Source organism: Corvus kubaryi, unplaced genomic scaffold (assembly GCF_017639235.1).
Source record: "Corvus kubaryi isolate FWS band 111438036 unplaced genomic scaffold, C.kubaryi_AGA036_p1.0 37300, whole genome shotgun sequence".
Lineage (NCBI taxonomy): Eukaryota > Metazoa > Chordata > Aves > Passeriformes > Corvidae > Corvus > Corvus kubaryi.
Genome location: NW_024581093.1, coordinates 10926478 through 10948677, shown reverse-complemented (window position 1 = coordinate 10948677; position 22200 = coordinate 10926478). Strand labels below are relative to the sequence as shown.

Here is a 22200-nt window from a genome sequence, read left to right as displayed (position 1 = left end):
ATCATCACAGAGCATATAACTTTTTCCAAACAGTACAGATTTCCAAATAAAAAGCAATAATAATTGTTTTGTTTTCTCTGAGGAGAAAACATGCTATGATCTGGTAAGGTAATTGTAGTTATGGCAGTCATAATTGCATAATGCACATCACAGCAGCTTCTTCTATTGCACCTTATTGTATTTTTTCCTTCAATTATTAAATTCAGAGGGTTAACCTCAAAAGAAAATGCACTTGTCTTTACATACACTTGAATTGTTACTGCCATTTAAAACTAATCAATGTCTTCTTTAGTACCATAATAGCTTATTTGCAAAGCACCTCTTCAAGAGATATTTACACGGTGTTCTGGAAGTAAACATGTTTCACATTCTAAGAAAAACTCCCAATAAAGAGAAAGAGGGCTTCATTCTCATCTCAAAGTTCAGTGCAACTAAAGTGACTTAAAGGGCTTAAAAATTTGTACAAAGGGAGTGGCTACTAGATTATACCCCTACGTTCATAAATAATACAAGGAAAAACTATTCATTGTGCACAACCCCTATATCCTTAGAGAAGGCCAGGAAATTAATTTTCAAAGGCACAGCATATAAATACATGCTTTCATTAAAGTTAAGAGGAAAGAAAACGGTTAAAATCTTATTGTTAACTTATGTTTAAATACACATTCCTTAGAAATAATATACCATTCCTGACTTGGACCTTCGACTGCATAAAATTCAGAGGTCACCAAGGCCTCATTGAGGGTGGAAAGCCCAAGCTACTCCAGTAAAGTCAGAACATGCACTCAGAGTGCAGTTTGACACAAACAGGAATGTTCACATCACTTTCCTCTAGGAATATAGGGGAGATTTTTAAATTAGTCTCCACAGACTTCTTCAGAAAGAGGTCAGAGAAACCAAGTTAAGTAATATGAGTATCCCTAATGTCTCAAGATCTGAAGTTATCTAATAAAGAGTAGTTTTAATGAAGGAAAAACAAAGTGTGCACAAAACTCACAAGCAGCCTTTTTTCATTTCCAAATGTAAACATCTACTGCTTTAATAAGCAGAACACCCCCAGCTCAAGCTATGCCTGTATTTAAATACATGAAACCCATTGATTCCAGTAGGGCAGCAAGTCTGTCACTACAATGAAAGTTATAAACCCAAAGCTGGTAGGGGGCCAAGCTTTGCCAAAAGGAAGAACCAGAATTATAACTGAAAGCACTGGACACAGGGTCTGCCACAAAGTAATGCAATGAGCTGTGCCAATGCGACCATGTTATATAGAATATTATTTCCTGCCCAAATTTTAAATTTTTCAGTACATTTGTATCCGTGAATTTGGAATCTATTACTTTTATCATCTGTATGTACAGCCAATATTTTGTATTTGCAATCTTAAAAATTTAATGGGGGGGCAGAAAAATTTTGTGTTTTTTCAGTTTATTGTTACTGCTTACTTATTACTTATTGTTACTGTTTAGTGTTACTGCTAACGATATGTAGCATCTATCATATATTGCAAGTACTCTTCCATTACAGAAATCAGTTCAGTCCCTGATTTCCTTTTATTAACCAAGATTATCTTTCCAGCTGGTTTTTAATTAAATATTTTGTTAAGGATCATTAAGGAGTTATATAAACTCCTCATAGTTCTCACTGCTAATCATAAACATTTCATCCAACTGTGCTATAAATCTGAAATTTGCCTTCCAGTTTTACTCCAAAGCCTTATTAGAATAGGTATTGAAAAAAAACCCCAAATCACCCAACAAAACCTCCTTCATTTCCAAAAGAGACTTTCCCAATTAAATTAATATAAAATATTAAATAATCAAGAATTAGAAGGTTAGAATAGCGTTATTAAAAATTAATACCAGGATTTTTCCATTCTTCTTCACTTGAGTTAAAATAAAAGCAGCTCAAAATTATAGATTATTCCTTCTCTTTAAAAAAGGTAGAAGGTGGTGAGACAGCATCGGGTAGATGCACAGTAGTAATGGATTATGCAGATTTTTCTCTCCTGGGTCACTGTTATGAATCTGATCCAAGACAGCAATGACAAAATGTCAGTGCCATTTTATGGCTTTTAGCATGAAATCCCGACCCTGTGAGGTCAATGGCAAAACATCAGTAGTGCCAGGATTTTCACCTTTTGAATCTCTAAGATGCAGAAAGAATTAAGGTCTGACTCAGCATCCATCGACTTTAATGGGAGTTACACTAAGTTCAAGGTGCTGGTTTTTAAAAGTCCTTAGGTGCTGCTTTGCTTTAATAAGAACTGGATCTTTCAGATGACTCAAAAACTGCAGCATTAAAACGACAAACCTTTATCTTTAAAGTTAAATATTCTGATGACTCTCATCCCCTTGCTCCGCTGTCTGGATTACTCTGCCCCATTAGGCTGAGCATTGGATAAGGGCTTCTTTCACCGCATGCATTCCCTCCTCTTGCTTCTTTCTCTGAAAGCAAAATCCTTGTCCCAGATGACACAAGGTTCAAAACCTCTTGGATTACCATGTTTGTGGCCCTCAAGTAGTCTGGCACAGACTGTAGCTTCTGCTCTGCATCCTGTCTGGTCCACTTACAGTCTATTCCCATAAACTCCTACAAAACGTGAGGTCTCGGGAATACAGGAATAGTAAACCTTCGGGTCAAAATGACCAAATTAACAAAGCAGCAGAAGTCATCAAACCTGTTTTTTGGAGTGATTAATTCAAAGAAAATCCTTATCAATTTGCTGAAAATGGGCAGAGGTGGCTTGTTATTTTATTTCATTTGCTTTGATAGTGGATGCTCTGTAGAAAGGACATTACCATCCATTTTAAACCAGCAGTTGCAGGAACTGAAAGTGTTGCCACTTTGCAGGCTTGAAGAGGTTTGATCCTGAAAAGGAAATAAGAATATAATCCAAATGAGCTGTCAAATTTTAAGTGTTTAACCAAAATGGAAACAAATTTCCAATATCAAATGATTTGTTCATGGCCTCCAAAAATAGTAAGCTACACAAATATAAAAAGAATGTCTTGCTGTAACATGTGCTTTCCAGACGTATTTCACTTGCAGTTCAGGCTTGTGCCTGAAATAAAAGTATTTAGCTATGCTGAAAACCACCCAGGAATTAAACTGGATGAAAGCATGCTGAGGAAGTTGTTGGAGGTTTAATTACCTTTTCTTTTTTTTCTCTTTAGTGGGAGTTCTGAATTCTGGAGGAGTAAAACTCCAGTCTCTACTGTATTGAAATGATATTTTTTTAGCACTCTAATCATTGTCTCTACTTGACTAAGACATTTCTGTGCTAAAGCAGGTGCATTTACTTTTCAAGTATTATTTTACTAATCAATTGAAAAATTACCTCCATGAATGACAGAAGTGCAGACCTTTGGAGTATTTCATTAAAAGGAGCAAACATTAATTACAAATCCAGCCCAACCTTTGCAGACATAAATTATGGGACGGATCTATTTTCTCCATGCTTAATTGCAGGCAGTGACTAGCTCTTTAAATTATTATCTCCAAGGCATGAATGAAATTAGAATGGATTTGGTGATATTCTCAAGGCTTATTTGTATCTAAATAACTTGGCCATGTACTATCTGGAGATATAAGAAAAATTAGGTGAAACACATTTGAGCCTTTAAACAGTGTTAGCTTACCATGAAAAAAATCAGGAATTGCAAAACGGAATTAGAACCTTAAAGTCTTTGCAGACAGAAAGGTCTAGATGCAGGTTTAACAATGAGATAGTTAATAACGTCCAAGTATTTTTCTTCTAATGTAAATTCTCAAAATTTTAGGTGTTTATAACTTTCTGCAGCATTCATGTTTCAGGCAGAATATTCCAGGCAATACCTTTCCTAAAAGGTGATATTTGCATTTCAAGAAAAATAAGTACTTTTCTAGTGAAGTAAAACCCCCTTCCTACAGAATTAAGAAGGTTGAAAATTTTGATTTTGTAATAAGCACAGTGCTGACATGTTTATGATCATACCAAAATTTGGCAGGAAAATAGATGGACTGATTGGTCCATTGAAACATGCACAGAACAGAAGGTGCAGTTTGCTATGGTGAAGAGTGAGAAATCAATAGAGAATGCAAGGATTATTTTTTAATACAGTAATGAAGACAGAAAGGTATATTTTTTTAAAATGTATATAATGACTTAGCTACTACATTGGAAACAGGAAGCCTTCTTCTATAAGAACTCTGTTCTTTATATACTACAGAAGGTGTGAACAAATGAGTCTCAAAAGACTCCACGGGTACTGCCTGACCTGTGTTTTTACTACCCTTCTACCACAAAAGTTAATAATTTGGCATTGCATACTTAAAAAAAAAAAAAAACAAAAAAAACCAGATAATGACTTGCTTGGAGTTCAATTTACTTGTCTCATGATACAATAAATACCAAGCTGAATTCTCACAGTGTTAATCATTACCCTGGGAGAGGGCATTTGCTTAAATGCATTCCTTCAGCTTTGATATGTGTCATGAATACATTGGCAGGTATTTGAACAGCAATTTCAAATATGCTGAAGATGTAAATAAGTTCAAGTCCCCCCCACCCCCCCCCCCAAAAGCCAAACTCTTTCCACCTTTTAACTTCTGGATATAAAGTCACCCTCCATCTCTGCTGCAGGAACAGCCTCTGAAACTAGAATAACAGAAGCTCTGAAGTTGGATCTTTTGATGTACAGAGGAAGCCCAGCTCAGATTCAGAGGGCTTATTTGTGCCAGACACCATGCCAAAAGCAGGGCAGGGTACCTACAAAAGGAACATTCCTCTGATATGGTACTGATTTTTTTTTTTAATTTTCTACTTTGACAGACTTCTCAGGCTCATAGCAAAATATTTCTGGCACTGAGTTGAAGACTCTGTAACAACATTGGAGGATTTCTTAGAAAAAAAAATATTCTGCTGGAACATTCGAGATTGGTTCAAAAACTTTGGAAATACCTGGTCCAGCAGAGAGAAGACTTCATGGGCTTCATCATTTTAAGTGTCTTGCTTAGGACAGGGAAGAGTGAGAAAACCTATTTGCTAGGATTTTGGAAGTATTTATGTCCCCTTTCCTCTCCATGGTATTTCATCTTAATTTAAAAGTGAGGAGTTAAAGATTGATATGGAGCTTGGGAAAAGCATTCAAGCAGAGGAGCATGGGGGACAGAGTGAACCCTTTACCCATATGGCTTGAGAAAGGCACTGCTTGGCAATATGTTTCTGGGAATGATAATATCATAGGTAACCTATTTGCTCTGGAATCTAAATCAGGGCACCACACTTAAACCACATGCATCTACACTGAAGATAAATATATTATGAGATTCTCATAATACACAGGCCCGAATGGAATGTATGATTTTTCAGAGATCTGGGTAAATTCTTCAGTTTTGATAATATATCAGTCTATTCATTGATCATGTCCTTTCTATTTCTTTAGAAAGAAAAACACCACGAACAATTACTGGCTTTAACACCTTGCAGCTTATATATAGCTTCTCATATAAGGAAGAAACACCTTAAGCACACTGGGAAGTTACCACCAATACAATTTATAAAATGTAGATATGTTGGAGCAGAGAAGGTAGGAAATTAGTTAAATGTGAGTTTTAAAAATTAAGATACTTTCTTCATCCAGGCTTATAGAGAACAAACAGAGCTGGTAGAATATGTACTTTTAACCAACAGACAATTTTTCCCCTCTGAATACAGAATTGCAGACACAACTTTGCTTCAAGTTGCAAAAATTGTGGATGGAAATATTGAGGAATCACAATTTTTATCTAAATATTAACCACTGGTGTATTAATTCCTGTTTTACAGTCTAAATGTAGGCAACTGCTGAGTCAGACATTGATATGCACCAAAACAACATGCATTAATTACAGCTAAGCAAGAGTGTGAGCAAAGACTGCTGTGAGTCAGACCTGGGGTCTCCCAGGTCACAGAGCAGTGCAGCTTCTCTGCCCCAGCGAGGTCACAGCCTTTCCAACCAGGGCTGCAGCAGCTCACGGGGCGGCTGTCCCCACTAAAGGGTGCAAGGCACAGTGTGTGACAGAGGGGACAAGCACAGGGCACTAATAAGCAGTTCAAGTGCAGCTCCTCCATCAGGACTACAAGCGGAGCCCATTTGGCTGGAGGAGCCAGGAACACACCCAGACTCTGGTGCAGACACAGCCCATACCCTGAGCTCACAGAGGGCAGGATCCCAGGGCACATCAATGCCCCTGTAGCCCAGCTCCAGAGAACTCCAACGAGTTCATGTGCCTGGACATGGAGCACTGCTCCCTGTGATCCCAACAGGACTGAGGTGAGGCACGATCTGCTGGGTACCTGCATGTTTTGTGTGCAGAAAGATGACCTGGTATGGACCACCCAGAGCCCAGTGTGACCAAGCTGTGAGGGCTGGGAGCTGTGCTGGGGTTCCAGCACATGGCTCCCAGGCATGCTGGTCACCCCCACCACTCCTGCTCCACGCAGAAAGAGTTACAGACACACTCACAGGGCTGGCCATGGGTACCACACTGGGGGCCACAAAACACAAAGGTTCTAACAGCAAGTTATGTGCAGAGTTCTCACTCTGATTCTTCTCCTTTCTTTCTCCTTCTCATTCCAGTAAACTCCAAAATAACAGGCAATAACATTAATGCTGGCTCCATCCAAATGAATGCACATGGAACAGAGAGATGCATCTGTTTAGTGATTCTGAAGTGAGCTGACTCCTTGCTGTGCCACCAGTTCACCTTGCCTTACTTCAACCTAGTTTATTTTTGTGGGGTTTTTGTTGAAATCTGACATGGGTAACAAATTATTTTTATTATGTCTATTTGAGCTACACCAACTCTTTAAATGCTCACATCACCTGGAAACTGTAAACAACCTTGTTGCACATTGTGTAGTCACTGTGGATTAACCTCTTGAAGGATGAAGACACAGAATGGTTTGAATAATAGTTCTTGTTCTGTCCTTCTCTGACAGATGAATATGAATAATAACTTATTTTGGCCAAAACAACCAATTCCAGGTGAATTTATGTCCTTAATGGGAGATCTGCCATGACAAACAAGAAGGGTTTGGTACATTCTAGTCAAAAGTGGAATATCTTAAATCAAAAGTTTCAGTAGCCCTCAATGTTTGTGCTAACCCTTCTATTAAATCTTCATAACAATGTGATAAGCTAGAATTCGTTGTCTTGTACTTTATTAAAAAGAGGGCAACCTCTAGGATAAAATAATATTGAGAAATAAATTTTACCTTGGATTAGTTTCATGTAAACATAAAAAACTCAACTTCTCAGAACTCATGTGAAAAACATAACATAGTTAATATTAAATACAAAGATTATGCAACCTATTACTTTTACAGTTTGTGCTCCTGTGTCCTTGAATTTGTCCCTGTTTTGCTTATGATTAATGAATGACTCACCCTCAGTACCCTCTCATTTATTTCATACCTCATTATGAATCTGAAATGGTCTATTTGTTATTTGAAAACAGCAAAACAAGCATGGAAGTTAAACAGCATTCAGAAATGCAAATGACATTTTTATAAATAAATTGCTATACTATCACATTTTAATGGTTTACATTTTTAACTGCTTTTGATATAATTTTGAAGAGTGTACTTCACTTAGTCCAGAGAATACCAGGTGGAGTTCCTCCACGTGATTTATTTAAACATCAGGAGTGTCAGTGTACTCTATACAGTCACTCACACACAAATCCTACAATGACACCTGGTGTACTTTACAGTTCTCTATTTTGGCTTGTCAAGATCCTATGCTATAATTCCCCATGGCTTCTCATTTGTTTTGTTTGGAATTATTTTACCAGGGTATGATACTTTATAATGTTTTGTGATTATGCTGTCAACATTCAGGCAGGGACAAAATCAAGGCTAGAAAAAACTTTTGTGTATATTAAGTAAGTTCACAACTATTAAAGCAAAACCCACTAACTTATTTATACTGAAAACAAAGTTTTGTACCAACAGTTCACAGTACTACTTTTGTGTTGCTATATCCTTTTTCAGTTTTGATAATTACTTTCATTAACAGAATCTGGTAGTTTCAAAATGCTTTCTTGAGCAGAAAAAAAAATTGGCTTGGGTGACATCAATGCTAAATACCATTCTGTGGAGCACTCAGAGGCATAAACCAAAAAGTCCATCTTTTCTCTGTTTACTGCAGTAAATTCTGACACTGCACATACTTCAGTGTGGGTAATCCAGTCCCTCCAGAAGCCTGTGCAGTCTTCTCTTTTCTCATCACTTTGGCAAACCTGTCCACACCAATGAGAGGAGGTTAAAGTTCTGCAACAAAGACTTTACTGTGTAAAGGCCTCTAAAGCCCCAGTGGCAGCTGTGCCCAGCTCCTCCTGCAGAAGATAAGCTGTCTCTGTGCCTTACCTTTTTCAGTTTCTGGCTCATGATGTGCAAGCAGCAGCACCTGCACCTCCTATTTTTGCTCTATTTTATTTGTAGCCGAATTATGGCTGTGAGCTGTATTCAGGCTGGCTGCTGAGGCTGCATGCAACAGAGAGTAGGCCAGAATCCATGGATGTTATAAGCAGACAGGTACAAATCAAGCTCAACCAATTGTATATTCCTTATGCTGTACAACATGCATGACTATTTGTATGCCACATGCAGTAGCTTAGGTATTGTGTCATCATAAAAATAACATAACTGGACATGGTTATTAGCTGCAGGCTGACTTTCAGCTTTGCCTTTCCTAATATTGTAGATTTATGTTTTCCCCCCAGCTCATTCAGAACTCTTTGTACAGTAGTTTATTAAAGTATAACTAAACATTGTCCTTGGTGCCCATATATGTTTGGAACAATTCCAAGTCTATGATCTTTTCCTTGAATTTTGTCAACATGTTCACTACAGGCCTTTATTCTTCCTTTTTCAGTGAAAACTCTACAAAGATCGTTGTTTTAAATCAATCCTGACTATGATGCACTTTAAGATTAGTGAACACGTTATTCAAATAATTCAAATTAATGAGATAATTCAAATTAACAAAACCAAATATCCCTCCCAATACTCTACCCTTATTCCTGCCAAGCTCTGTATTAGTTTCCAGTGTGAATAAAAAAAGATAACATCTTTACACATGGCAAGTATAAGAGGTAATAATAAAAGGTAAATTTGACATAAGTTATGAAGGATGCGCAAAAAAAAAAAAAAGTGAAACCTTGCCCCTGAAAACTTCATGAAGCTATAATAAAAATGGAGTTTGTGATGGATATCATAGAAACCAGAAAAAATTACACAAAGCAGGTAGAATTTATTACTACAATGTTTGAGTATTATCCTCAGCATAGAAAGATCAAAACCAAAACATGCATAGTGTGGAGAAACTGAAGGTATGTACTGATGGGTTTACCTCTAAGGATTTAATCTCCAGTAAGTGGCTTTCTATTTAAGCAATGAAAGCCTTTTGTCTCCTTGCCTAACTGGAATGAAAGTCTACTTCTCAAGGCAAATGCTTAGAGATAACTAAAACCAGTCTGAAACTTAACAGGTGTTACTTCTGTTACTTGAAGTGTTCTATTTAAAAACATAATTTATTCTTTTTTATTCTAAAAATACCAAGACATATCTCCAGGAACTCTTCAGTCTTCATTTTGACTCACAAAGGTCCATTACTCTATTATGCACACCTTTCATTTACATTGCAGACCACTATTTATTGACACTTACCAGGCACCCAGAGTAGCCCAAGTAGAACGTGCATCCTACAGACTCAGAGAATATAACAGTGAAAATATTACTATCATAAACATAAAAACGGAAAAGTACAAGAAATGACAGAAGACCAGACTCTGCCTTAACGCTCTGTGAGGCAAATTCATCAGCAGTGTGACTGCACGTCCAAGCTCAAAATCTGAAAATGTAAATTACACCTTTGGCACTCTCAGCTAACAAACACCTGCAGAACTGTGGGAGTTTAACCTTCTGTTCAGATGATTGGCTTCACTTTGCTGCTTTTTGAAGCCTGACTTACAACAGGTGAGGATGCAGAGTAAAATAAAGGTGTTGGGGGAAGGCAAAGCACTTGCTTGTTTAGCACATTTTATGGCTAGGTCAGGGATATGGGACATGGATGTTGCGAGAGGTAATGAGGTAACTGGCAGCAAAGAACTCTGAGCTGGAGCAAATGTGAAGGTAAAACAGAATCGAAATAGTGAACCATCTGCTTTCTAATGAAAACAGCTCCTCTTGTCAGCAACATCCAGAAAAAATGATTTCTTAGTTGGAGTGTATAACCGAGGGAAGTAGCTTTTTTGCTATATGAGGTAATACACTCAAATGATGTATGACTTAGAAAATAGTGTGGGTTAATGATCTTCAGCTGGATCAGGGAGTAAAACAAAGTAATTTCATAATACAGAACATGATGGATTAAATCATGTTAATACTGGGTATATACATTAAAGAAAATGATCTTTCTGGCATACTAAATGGCAAAATAAAAAGCACTTTTAGTAAGCTATATGATTAATTAGTCTGCCCTTTTATTTATGTACCATGATAAAGTAAAATGTACTTCTTCTTGTTACCTCCCAGGCAATTATTCTAAAAGTTATATTGAATACACCAGCTTCATTGTATTGCATCAGTCCATCAGGAACTGCGAGTAGGCCCCTGTCTTTGTTTCAAGTCAGGGGTTTTCTTTTTTTCTCTCCCTTTCCTGTCCTACTTACTAGAGGTTATTGGGGTTCTGTATATTTTTTAACTCACACAAACATGAGATTGAACAGAATACATTCATATATTGCAATAATATAAACATTGATTTGTCTTAGCACTATTACAGAGAATGCAAAAAATTCCAGTGAGTGAAAAGTTATAGCTCATGTGTAATTCAGGCAAATATTTAAATATGGGAATGCAAATGCTTCAGAGTTCGTTCAGATTCTGAGCTGTTTCATTTCCTGCCTTCACAGTTTAACTGTGTATCTTGCAAATTTTTACCACAGGTTCAATCACATCCAGAATCTTTTAGAAATAAGCTGGAAATGCATTTGCAAAGGAGATTTCACATTAAAATAAAAACCTCAGATTTCAGAAATAATGTTACCTACAGAGGGAGGTATATATTATATATTATATAGTAATTATATATTATATATTATATAATTTTTGAGACCTATGTGTCTTCCAGTCTTATTGTACGTACTTGTTAGAAATTATGACAATGATGTAAGACACAGAAGTTTCCTCTAGTACCAAATTTATGTGGAAGGAAGAAAAGGCATTATTAGCACTGAATTTTCTTCTTTCTTAAAATCTTATGAGCATGCAGAATCTGATAAAATGCAGGAGTTAAAGAAAAGTACATTTCAATGATATTTTAAAAGAGAATATTTAGTAAGCTGGGGTAGGTTTTGTGTTCTATTAGGGATTCACATAGTTCTTCAAACTGGATTGCCTTAGACAGATGTACATAATAACATAGAAAATGCGAAAGAGCAGACTTGGACATTTTCTAATGTTAAATTCAGAATTCAGGTGAGTAGTGTTTTTGACAGAGAGAAACTTGTTCTTATAAGAAGCCCAGCACTTACATGGATTTATGCTGTTATACTGTTCCACAGACCTGTGCAGAAAAGTAAATGATTCTAAAACCCTAGGCTAAAGGAAATGACTTTTTTTTAAAGAACCAGCTAAGAATAACTACCTTTTTTTTTTTTTTTTGATAGTTGATAGTGCCAGATATTTGTCTACTACAGCAAGAATTTGGAACTCCTGCATGAAATCCTTGCAATGTTCTAATTCTGGATTATCTCACACAGAGTCCACCTGCTGACACAGAGTCAGTATTTGCTGACTAATCTTTTGTTTGCAGCACCACTAATGCTTTCTTCTGACTTCTTCAGCTTTCTCTGCTGCAACATGAAATCTGTCTTTACTGGGAATTAAGTAAACTGTGGTAAATATAAATCCAAATATTTTCAATATTTATTCCCCCTGTGCATTTTGCATTTATCTGCTATCAAAGGAATTGCTCTACCATCAAGCTCTCCAAAGTCACTTTTGCATTTTAGTGGGTGTGAGTGCAGTGAGAGTGCTCTTTCCTTCTGTCCTCTCTAACAATCTCATCACCCTTCAAAGGGTCCTGGGCAGTTTTCAGGCCTCTCAGATTTCTGTTTAATGTAGAAAAAGGCACATGAGTTTTCCTCTTGTCAAAAGTATCTTCATTTCATCCTTTTCTATGATCAACACTCCCAAAAATTATTCTGGACTCCTTTTTCAAGTTTTCTTTATTCTAAAGAGGATCATAAAGGCATAACCAGGAAGACTTTTTCATGCTGCTCAGTATCACATCTGTACTACTTTTTTAACAGAGCACATTTACGATAAATATTTGCTTTATATCACCAATTCATACCAATATAGCCTATAGCTGTTAATAGTTGTTTATATATTTGTAAGCAGCTTTTCAGCCTAGAACTGCATAGATACTCCCTAGAAATTCCAAATAGATGCTGAAGTTCATAACTAGAAAAAACGTGGACACCTATTTACAACTAGCAAATAAGCTTTAAAACAGGTTTTTAAAGGTACGTGAATTAGTTCCTAATAAGACTGTTGTGAGAATATAGGAAACAGGTGACATGTATCTCAGAGAAAGTGTACTGGCACAGCTTCCTCAAAGTGCTGGTCTATACTATCATTACATTTTTGCTACATTTTAAAGTTTGTAGAATACAACTCCATGTAGAAGTGTGACCTTAAAATTAGTCTTTGCAAGCGCCTGAGATGAGGGTGGTGATGAGATAAAGGTGATGGGTTTTAGCAAGCAGCAGGCTTTAAACCTAAAATTACATTAATTTATTTGCTGCAACACAATTAGGTAGATTAGTTATTGCTCAAACTGATTTGTTACATAAAAGAACAATTTTTATATCACAAAAAAATCCCCAAAACAAAAATCCTAGAAAAATAAGAGAAGTGTTAGTGCTCTTGTACTCCAATGCTGTTGGCAAGACTCAACTAGAAATGCCAGATATGTATAAAGAGTAATTTTGTCTCATTAAATGATAACACTAGTGGTTCCTCTTCATCTCCTTAATTCATTTCTTATAGTTTTTCTTGTCACATCCACTTGTTTTATGGCTTACTAACTTGCAAGTTATGGTCATAATTTATGGTCAAAATTGAGTGGTAGCAAATCACAGAATATTTTCATTGATTACCTTAAATTGTCTAATCTACTGTATGTTTTTAGGACTTGATTGGGTGGTATTTACTGATTGCCTTCATCTAATTTAAAAATCAATCAATAGCAACAATGAGAGGTGGTGGATAAATCGAGTCTAATGCAGCATAACTGCAGCAAATATCAATCAAAGGCTCATTCTCAATCAAATTTGTGGGAACTTTTAATACATAAACCAAAATGTCTAAAAGCCTTACTTCTAGAGCACATCATTTTTAAATTGTGCTCTGCAATGTGACATCTTATTGCTCTTATGCTGTCTATTTAGGGCAGTTTTCCACTGCTAAAATGAACATATTTCACTACAATAAAACTGTAACAAACAGGAAAAAAAAAAGTCATCAGCTTTGGTTTAAAGGCACTTTGTTCCATCTTCCTCAATATCATCTGTATATAATAATGGGAATTAACATAACATCAGCTTTTCATATAAACCGTGTGCATTTTCTCTGATAAACATTCTAATAAGTGTCTCGATAGGAAATGTGTTTTCTACATTGAGAAATCAATTCACTAAAGTTGTTCCTTTACATTGTTCTTTTTTAAAAGCGTCTTTAGTTCCTGAAGTTTTGGATAGCAAATGTGAAGGGAGCTGTCTGGAAGGCAATATTCTAATTTCGTGACATTATGAGGGCAAGGCACTTCATGCAGCAAAGAAGGACAGAGAGTAAATGCAAGCCTTCCTTTTCCAAGTGATGGCAATACAAACACAAAATGCTTTTTTATGATGTCATAATCAAATATGACATAGAAAAAACACTTAATTTTTTAACTAGGCATGGATCTTCAGTTTATGTTAACTCAAGGTAAGCTTTCTGTAGGCATACAGATGTGAACAGTTACCTAAACTGAGGTCCAAACAATGCTGTCATTAACAGCTGGATGAGGAGCTAGTTCTATAGCCAGGAAAAATAAGTCAAAACTGACCTCTATTCTTCATCCATACTCAGAAACAGGTATTTAGTGTCAGAACTTGCTCAGTAAATTCTACATAGATTGCTGAGGAGATTCAGCTTTTTTTTTTGACAGCATGGGAGATATGAAGCTACAGACTTGTTAGGCAATAGCAGGTTCTGTCCTGTGACTCCAGCTGTAATAAATAATCAATGAAGGAGAGAAACTTGGAGGTTTGCAGATTCTCTCAAGCCTTGCAGATACTTGATTTTAATTTGAGTCAAGTTATTAATAGGTCAACATGTGAAAAAAAAGTCCAAAAGCTTTGAATGGTTCTGAATTCACTCAGACAAAAATTCCTTTTTGGCATCTAAAGAAAGTACAATTTATATGGCTGCAATCCAGCACTGCTACAAACAAAACCACAGATATGTAATGGATTGGGAAAACACCACCACTCTGGAAAACAATGATTCTGTTCTAAGAAATTGTAAAGTATCCTTTGTTGCTAAACACTCTTGAAAAATCTCAGGCCCAAGCAACAGATCACAGCACACATTACAAATATAAAAGACAACCACCAAAGAGAACCCTACCAGCAGTCCACGGTTCATTAAAATTCTGACATTCTGAGATATCTTCTTGCCAAGGGCCCTCTTACAATGACATCTGTACACTTGTCATTACATTGTGGTTCACATTACTTACATAAACATGCCACAGGGAAACCACGACTGATATAATTTTTGTAAGATTGAAAGGTAGCCATTGTGATCATTAAAACAAACCTGAGAGAGCCTTCCTGATGATGGAACAGATTCAGTTACTTCTTCCTTCTTTGTGGGTCATTAGTTAAAAAGGGGAAGGTGGGGGAGGAGGGAGAGAAGGCCATATACTGCAGGTGTTTTATCCTTTGTAAGGAGACTGCGCTGAGACAAATGATTCTAGCTGGCATTTTGTACACACCGGAGATTGCTTATCGATCCAGATCAGAATATTCAGGCTGGCCCCGGGGAAAAGGCAGAGTATTTTCTGAGGGAGTTAATAACCTGGCAGCTGAGCTGTCTTGTCCAATTCACTGAACCTAGGGCTCTAATCAGGCCAGAGTTTTTATTTTGAGAAATCTTGCCATATGTGTCTGCTATCTGCCTTCCACTCTATTGGAACAGTGACAGTGATTGAAATGACAGCCTATAGATAGAGCCTAATCAAATTGTTTATTATCAGCCTAAATCAATGTGTATAGATTGTAGAAACATCACTGTCATGACATGAAAAAGTCATACTAATACTACATGCTGCAGGTGTAATTCTAAAATGTAATTTTCCATTCTAAATTATGTCTGAATTTAAAAGAGTAAAAGAAATTAGAATGGTGTATGAGACAGTGAAAAATATACAGGTTTAAACATTTCAATAACATTAAGGATTAATGTTAAAATGCCACTTTGTTCATTGCTTAAATATGTTATCATGTTCCCAGTGAAGAACAGAGCTGTGGGAAAGGAAAAAAGAAATTGAAAAGTTGTTTTGCCTTTTGTATAGAAAAGGGAAAATCTCAGAGATCTGTGTAAGCACACACTGCAGCATGAATCAAATTCCAGCACACCTAAAAAGTGAGTTTTGAGGCATTCAGACTACACAGACAAAAATACAGTAACATGAATTCCTTTGGTACAACACAAATATTACTCCCAAGAGCAGACCAAAGAGCTTGGACCATGAAATCTAATGATTTGATAAGAAGCTGATTTCATAAAGCCCTCTCTTCTGAAGACTGTTGGACACCCTTTTTGCACAGAAAAGATAGCGCATCATATGGCAAGAGTAAAAAGTATTTAATGGTATGTCATAAAACAGATTCTACAAGCTTAATTATCATCTCAAGCAGAATCATTCAAACACAAAACATGAGACAAAGAAGGAACATTCCTGAGGGCCTGGCACTGGATGGGAATCTCCCAGATTTGGGAGAGGACCGGTTTGGCCAGTGAAGCTCACCTGAGTGCATGCATGCAGAATCCTCTTCTAGTGGGACTGACTGAAATGGATAATCCTGGCAAGGCTTGTGGCCCAACAAGAGTCAGCTGTATAGTTCATAACATTGGAAGTTGCTCTACTGGCAGAATTTGTACTACCTAACATGTCCTTGGGAATAATTTATTGCCTTGCTCCTCAAAAAGAAATTTCAAAACTATTTTAAAGTACTCTGGCAAGGTAAAGAGGCTGTAACCTTAGAGCAAATTATATGTTTTGCCCTGAAGAATGGTGTGAAATAACCTTCTGGTTAATTAATCTTTGCAATGCAAAGATTAATTCAAGCTCTTGTTTGGCTGTCGTTTACATTGCGTGATTATTGGGTTGAGTCAAACATATAACAACTTCTAGCATTACGGCATACATGTTAATAAAAATAATTTTGTGTTGTAGGCTGTACTAATTTAAAGAGGGTTTTTTTTTTTCTTGGATAAACATACTTTTCTTACCATGAGCATGCAAAGCTCTCCAAACAGCAATTATCTTTGGCTGAATGAATCTAGGAATTTTCCTATTACATCCAAAATCAGAATTTCTTGATCGCCATTCTAAAAAATAATGGTACTTATTCAGCAGAAAATATTAGCATATAAATCTAAGTACATGCTTAAGTCCCTCCTGAGTCAGGAAAGAAGTTAAGCAGATGCATAGCCTTAAGTTTTAAATTACTTCAGTGGGACTTTCTCGTCTTAAATTTTGAATGTACTTGAAGTGTACTTACAGCTAAGCATAGAATATGAATACAGGTGGTTCAGTTTGGCCCACAGCTGGCACAAAACCAAAATTTAACATTACTTTTAAAGCGTTTTGACTGAAATCCAGCGAAGTACTTATGTCTACACACAGTGCTGATTTAACTGTCTCAGTTTATAGTTACACTGGTGCAATTTCCTAGCATGGACACAGTTCTGCTGCTATTTGTCTTGGCATAACTTAGCAAGACACTTTTACAGAACTGAATGGCTCTTAAAGCCAAGAAGGCTGGGGCAAACCTGCAAGGCAACCAAACCTGAGTTAGCTGCAAACACAAGTCTGACGGGACGTGAGAAGTGAGAAATTTGCCTGTTAAAATGGTCATCTTCAAAACCTTCCACAGATCAGTGGTGGCATTTCCCAGCACACTTCTGCCAATGTGGCTGTTCATATGTGAGCTCATTTCACAAACAGTAGCTCCTTCCAGAAGGTGTGGATGAAATGCCTGGATTATACCTTGTACACTGTAAGATCCATTGAGCTGAATATGCTCTAATTGTTGGGTGGAAACATGGAAACCTGCTTTAGGTTCTGTATGGTATGCAGTGAAATCCCTCTTACAGGCTGATTCTGCTGAGAGTCCATTATATTTTCTTTATCATTATTTTGCTTTTTGTTAAAACTTATTGCAGGCCAAATGATTCAAGATAAAAGAAAGTACTATTTTTCTCCTTTCCAAAACATCTTCAAGGAAGAGTGTGACCACAAAGAAGGGTGGTAAAAATGAAGAAATAATGACCTTATTATTTATTATTTCCAATGCAGAATGGTGATAACACTGTCACCATTATCCAACTTTCCAATACTTGTGTCGCAGTTACGGATACCACACATTAATGAGAAATATACCTAATAACTTAGTTCTACCTTGGGAAAGGATTGTTTCTAAGATCCTCCTATAAAACTAGTGAAATTCTTATTTATACCCCACTTAGTGTTTTAGATAGACCATTTCTCTAGATCCATTCATTTTCTTTTTGGTTAATTCTGTTATGGGCTGATTTGCTTTGTCTTTGCACTAAATGGGATGTAAAACTAAGTGCTACTGATACAATTTCTATGGCTTTATTTGTTGCTTTTTTCCACCTTGCTTTGTATAGAGAGCAGATGTATTAAGAGAAGATGCACAGCATACGAAATTCTTACCTCATTTGAAGAACATAGTGTTCCAAACTAAATAGTTTAAGATGCAAGAAAGGACAGTGTTAAGAGCACAAGTGTAAACCTTAACCTGTCCTCTACCTCACAAACATTCCACCAGTCAGATCATTGCCATCTTTCATTAAATGCATCACCATCTATCAGCATAGGACGTATCAAATGAATGAACATTAACCCTTAAATACTTGTTCTCTAATTGTATTTGAAACTACAAATAAAAATTAAAAAGTCCATTTAATATTTTCAGTGATCTCTAGTACACATTAAGTAATTCCTCTAATTTTACCTACAATATAATAGTGACAAAATTAAGAACAGAAGTTTAGACTCTAGCAATCCACTTTCACTTTTCATGGACACCATAAAGAATTTAACTGCTTCCCCTTTTCTCATATGAACCATTCAGGCATTGACTCTAAGATTAAGCAGATTTCTGCACTACCAACAAATTAAGCCCTATTTGTTTCTTTTCAATTGCATTCAATCCAGTACCATCACAGCAAAGCCTTACTTGGGCTCAGGCTCAGAAACTCTGCAACCTAAACATCAAAAATAAAAAAACTACTATTCAAATAGGAAGGGAAAATATGGTATGATACAGCCCCATGTCCCACAAAACCTCTACACATAGTACTGCTTCACTTCAGATGCACAAATAATTGACAAACTGTACAAATCAGACCTGCAAACATGGTGTGCCTCCCAAACTGTACTTCAAACCTCATTACATTTAATAGTTCTGTACCAAAATGCCAAGTACTTCAAAAAATTCTGGCCAGGTTACGTACTTAAAAAAAAAAAAAAATACTACTGAAACACAGGAACGTGGAAAAGTATAACACGAGAAAGTTCTAAATTCAAACTACACTCCAGGAGCATAAAGGGGGATTAATGAGGAGCTGTGATGGTGAACTTCTAGAAGAAAGAGTTTAAGAAGTGAAATTCATTTCAGCAGTGTCCGTTGTGCTGTGAAGCTTAATTGTAGCACCTTGACTTCATCAACTGGAAGAACTTTTGCTGTTCTGTTTGCAGACAGGGTGGCAACCATTCTGCATAGCCTGCATTCCCACTCTGGGAGGAGTTATGTGTAGCAAAGATTCCACGTGACTCCCTGGGCAGCCCAGATAGAGATGTGGCCAGCTAATCCTGCCCTGTTTAAACACAAGATGACATGATGGTAGTGAACATGCTGACCTTAAGATAGATGTACAGAAGTGTACATCAGTCCAACATTAGTAGAAGGCAGACAGGCAGGAAGGAAGGAAAAGAGAGATTTCTGAAATACTTTGTGAAGCTTACCTTGATAAACACTAAGGAGAAATCCAGGGATTTTGTCCACACACAGAAAATTGTGTAAATTGGCTGGAAAAACTCATTGACCCAGTCAGATTGTGTGAAGCTTGTGATCAAATACAGCCCCAGGCTCTCCTGCATCTTGATCAGAACACATAGCTCAATGAAAAAACCCACTATTTTATTGTGATAAACACTGCAATAGAATGATGTTTGCACTGGCATGTGTGAGTTGCTCCTCTTTAGGTGGCTTGGGAACATCATATTCAAGGGGTTTTAGGTGTAAATTTACAAGCATAACATGCAAAGAATTTTAAGGTTTCATTGTTCAATTATTTTAAGTAGAACAATGAAAACATCAATGCTACAACAATACAAATTAATCAAACAACAAAAAGTAAAGCAATTAAAGCTGAGCAGTGAGACTGATGAATTCACAGGTACTTCTGCAATGCATATTCAAGAGCCTGAGTAATTAGGTGTAACTGTAGAAAGACTGTTAAATGTCCTTTATTGTAGAGCTATGAAATTTATTTCACTGAGAAATCAAGTACATTGTTTTTGTGGATCACTTTGTACAGCTAGAAAAAATGAGGAAGGAAAGATGGTTCTGTAATTTAGAGCATGGAATGGGAGAGGGAAGTCTCTTGAATCTTATGACTTCCTAAGTAGCTTGAGGCAATGACCTCCCACTTGTAAAAAAGTTTGACAATCCTTCTGTGTGCTTACCTGGGCTAGGAGGATATGTATGTTAAGAATGCTTAGACAGAGCACAGAAATGAATAACAGTATGACTCCAAGTATACAACTACAGAACTCACCCTAACACCAGAGTTCCATATAATCAAAGCTAGCACTTACCTCAACTCTCTGCTATTGTAAATATCTGTGTTTCCAAAAATCCTACATATGCTCTCTTGACATTTTTAGGTTGAAATTTTTATTTCTAGTCACTAGAAATTCTCAGATGGTCTCATCTGTAGAAGCCCATCTGAGGCTGTACTTGGTTCTGCAAAGTTCTGAGTATTGTCAGTGCTGATTCTGTATGAGAGGCTCAGAAATTCTTCAGAACCTCTGAATATGAGATAAAGGTTAAGTTTAACCTTGGGAAGTCAGTCCCCTCCGGACAGTGTTTCAGATCTTTTAGTTCAGGTCTGCATTCGGAACTGCTCCCTCAACCCTCCTGGCTCCTTTTCTGTGTTGACTGTAGCAAAGTCAGTACCATTAAACATAAATTACTCTTTCTGAATACTCCAGGTCACTTCCAAAAGTTGACGTCTAAATTCATCATCCTAGTACAACTCACAGGATGAAGATGAAACTATAAAATTTGATCTGATGAAATTTTATTCCTTAAGTCATGATAACTTGCTTTTTTTAAAATCCAGACTCTGGTTTAGCTTTGGCAGCACATAAATTCTGGATTAGCCAAAATAATTGCAAATAAATAGTTTATTAATCAGGGTATTACTCCCATGACTTAATGAGCCCACAGCAATTCTCAAATCAGTAGTCTATAACTATAGTATGTATCTCCAACTCTCTGGTAGAATCTAGGTAAAGCAGCACACAACACATCACATAGAAGAGAGAGAATATGGTGAAGATTTTATATAGCTTCATTTTGCAAATACTTTCATAATTTTATGTTTTCTTATCTTAAGGTGACAAAGACAAATCTATAGAGACTGATATAGTACTTGAACCATATTGAACAATTTTTGTTGGAATTCTTTGTAATATACATAGGCAGTGATAACAACAACATGAGATTAGCTCCAACACTGAGGATATAAGCAAGTCTGTGTAATTATCCTGTGAATCCAAATAACATTAAAAATTGAGAAAAAGCTCCCTTGTCTGCCATGACAATAGTATAAGAAATTATTCGTCTGGCATAGCAACAGAATGAAGGAAAAGAGTACAGATTATCAGCTTGAATCAAAACAACTGATGAGGCAACCTATTTAAGGTGAGATAATTCTTCATGTCTCTGAAAATATCTAGTGGTCATCCTCCCTCAGGCTTTGTTTCCATGCAATGATTGCAATTGTTTTCAGATAGAGATGCAGCCATGTCTGCTCTCACCCTGACCTGGTGCTCACAACTTGGTTTTAAAAATATTTTGCTCAATAAAGCACAGTAAGCAAAGCTGCTTACTCTGTCCAAAACATTCATTCTATCAGGGTTTCATAAAGAAAAGTTACATAAGATCCTTACCTGAATGCATGTGGATTTGACTGTAACTTTCTGTCAGGCCCTCAAAGGTGTCATTGTATAGAGAAAGATCAGCATCATTTATCCTCTTGTCACTCTGAAACTGCCAGTGAGCCTGTGAAATGGGGAACATGCCATATAATTAGAAAATTATCCACTGCCAACTTGCTATTATCCTATGCTTTTCTAAAAAGAACAAAAGGTGTGCCACACTGACAGCACTTTGCAGGCAATACAAGAAACTCTCAAGAGTTTCCAGCAATCTTCAACATGAATAACAAACAGGAGATAGTTTATAATATGGTAGGTAAAGCTAAGGCCTTTAAGGACAACAAAACCTATGTACTTAGTGTACAGCACTAGCAGGGAAAATCATAGTAGAATGGTTGTTTCTTAGCCTGAACACTTTTCTCTTTAGGCTGAAGGTTCCAACCCCATGAACTAGGGCTTCAATCTTCATAGAAAGTTGTATTTCTGTAACAATCATTTTAACACAAGGAGACTTTTGCCTCCAGGCTCCCATTGTTAGATTACTCTTTGTATTAGACTGTCACAGAAAAGGCTTTTTTTTTTTTTTTTTTTTACAAAGTAAAACACCTGAAAGATTATCAGCAGAAATTACAGGAATACA

At 36.6% G+C, this 22200-nt stretch overlaps 2 long non-coding RNA genes across 8 annotated transcripts in view; one reads left to right on the top strand and one right to left on the bottom strand.

The window, feature by feature from the left end:
- Window positions 1-7555, top strand: part of LOC121664297 — a 33389-nt gene extending 25834 nt beyond the window's left edge. For 4 of the 6 annotated variants that reach the window (XR_006015942.1, XR_006015945.1, XR_006015943.1 and 1 more), the window contains one exon: window positions 6600-7555. This is a non-coding gene — a long non-coding RNA (uncharacterized LOC121664297). Of the gene's footprint in view, window positions 1-4810; window positions 5007-5423; window positions 5568-6599 lie in introns of all 6 variants that reach the window. The other 2 variants (XR_006015940.1, XR_006015941.1) reach the window with 2 other exon arrangements.
- Window positions 1-22200, bottom strand: part of LOC121664299 — a 193062-nt gene that overhangs the window by 67126 nt on the left and 103736 nt on the right. For both annotated transcript variants that reach the window (XR_006015947.1, XR_006015948.1), the window contains exon 3: window positions 21573-21684. This is a non-coding gene — a long non-coding RNA (uncharacterized LOC121664299). The remainder of the gene's footprint in view (window positions 1-21572; window positions 21685-22200) is intronic.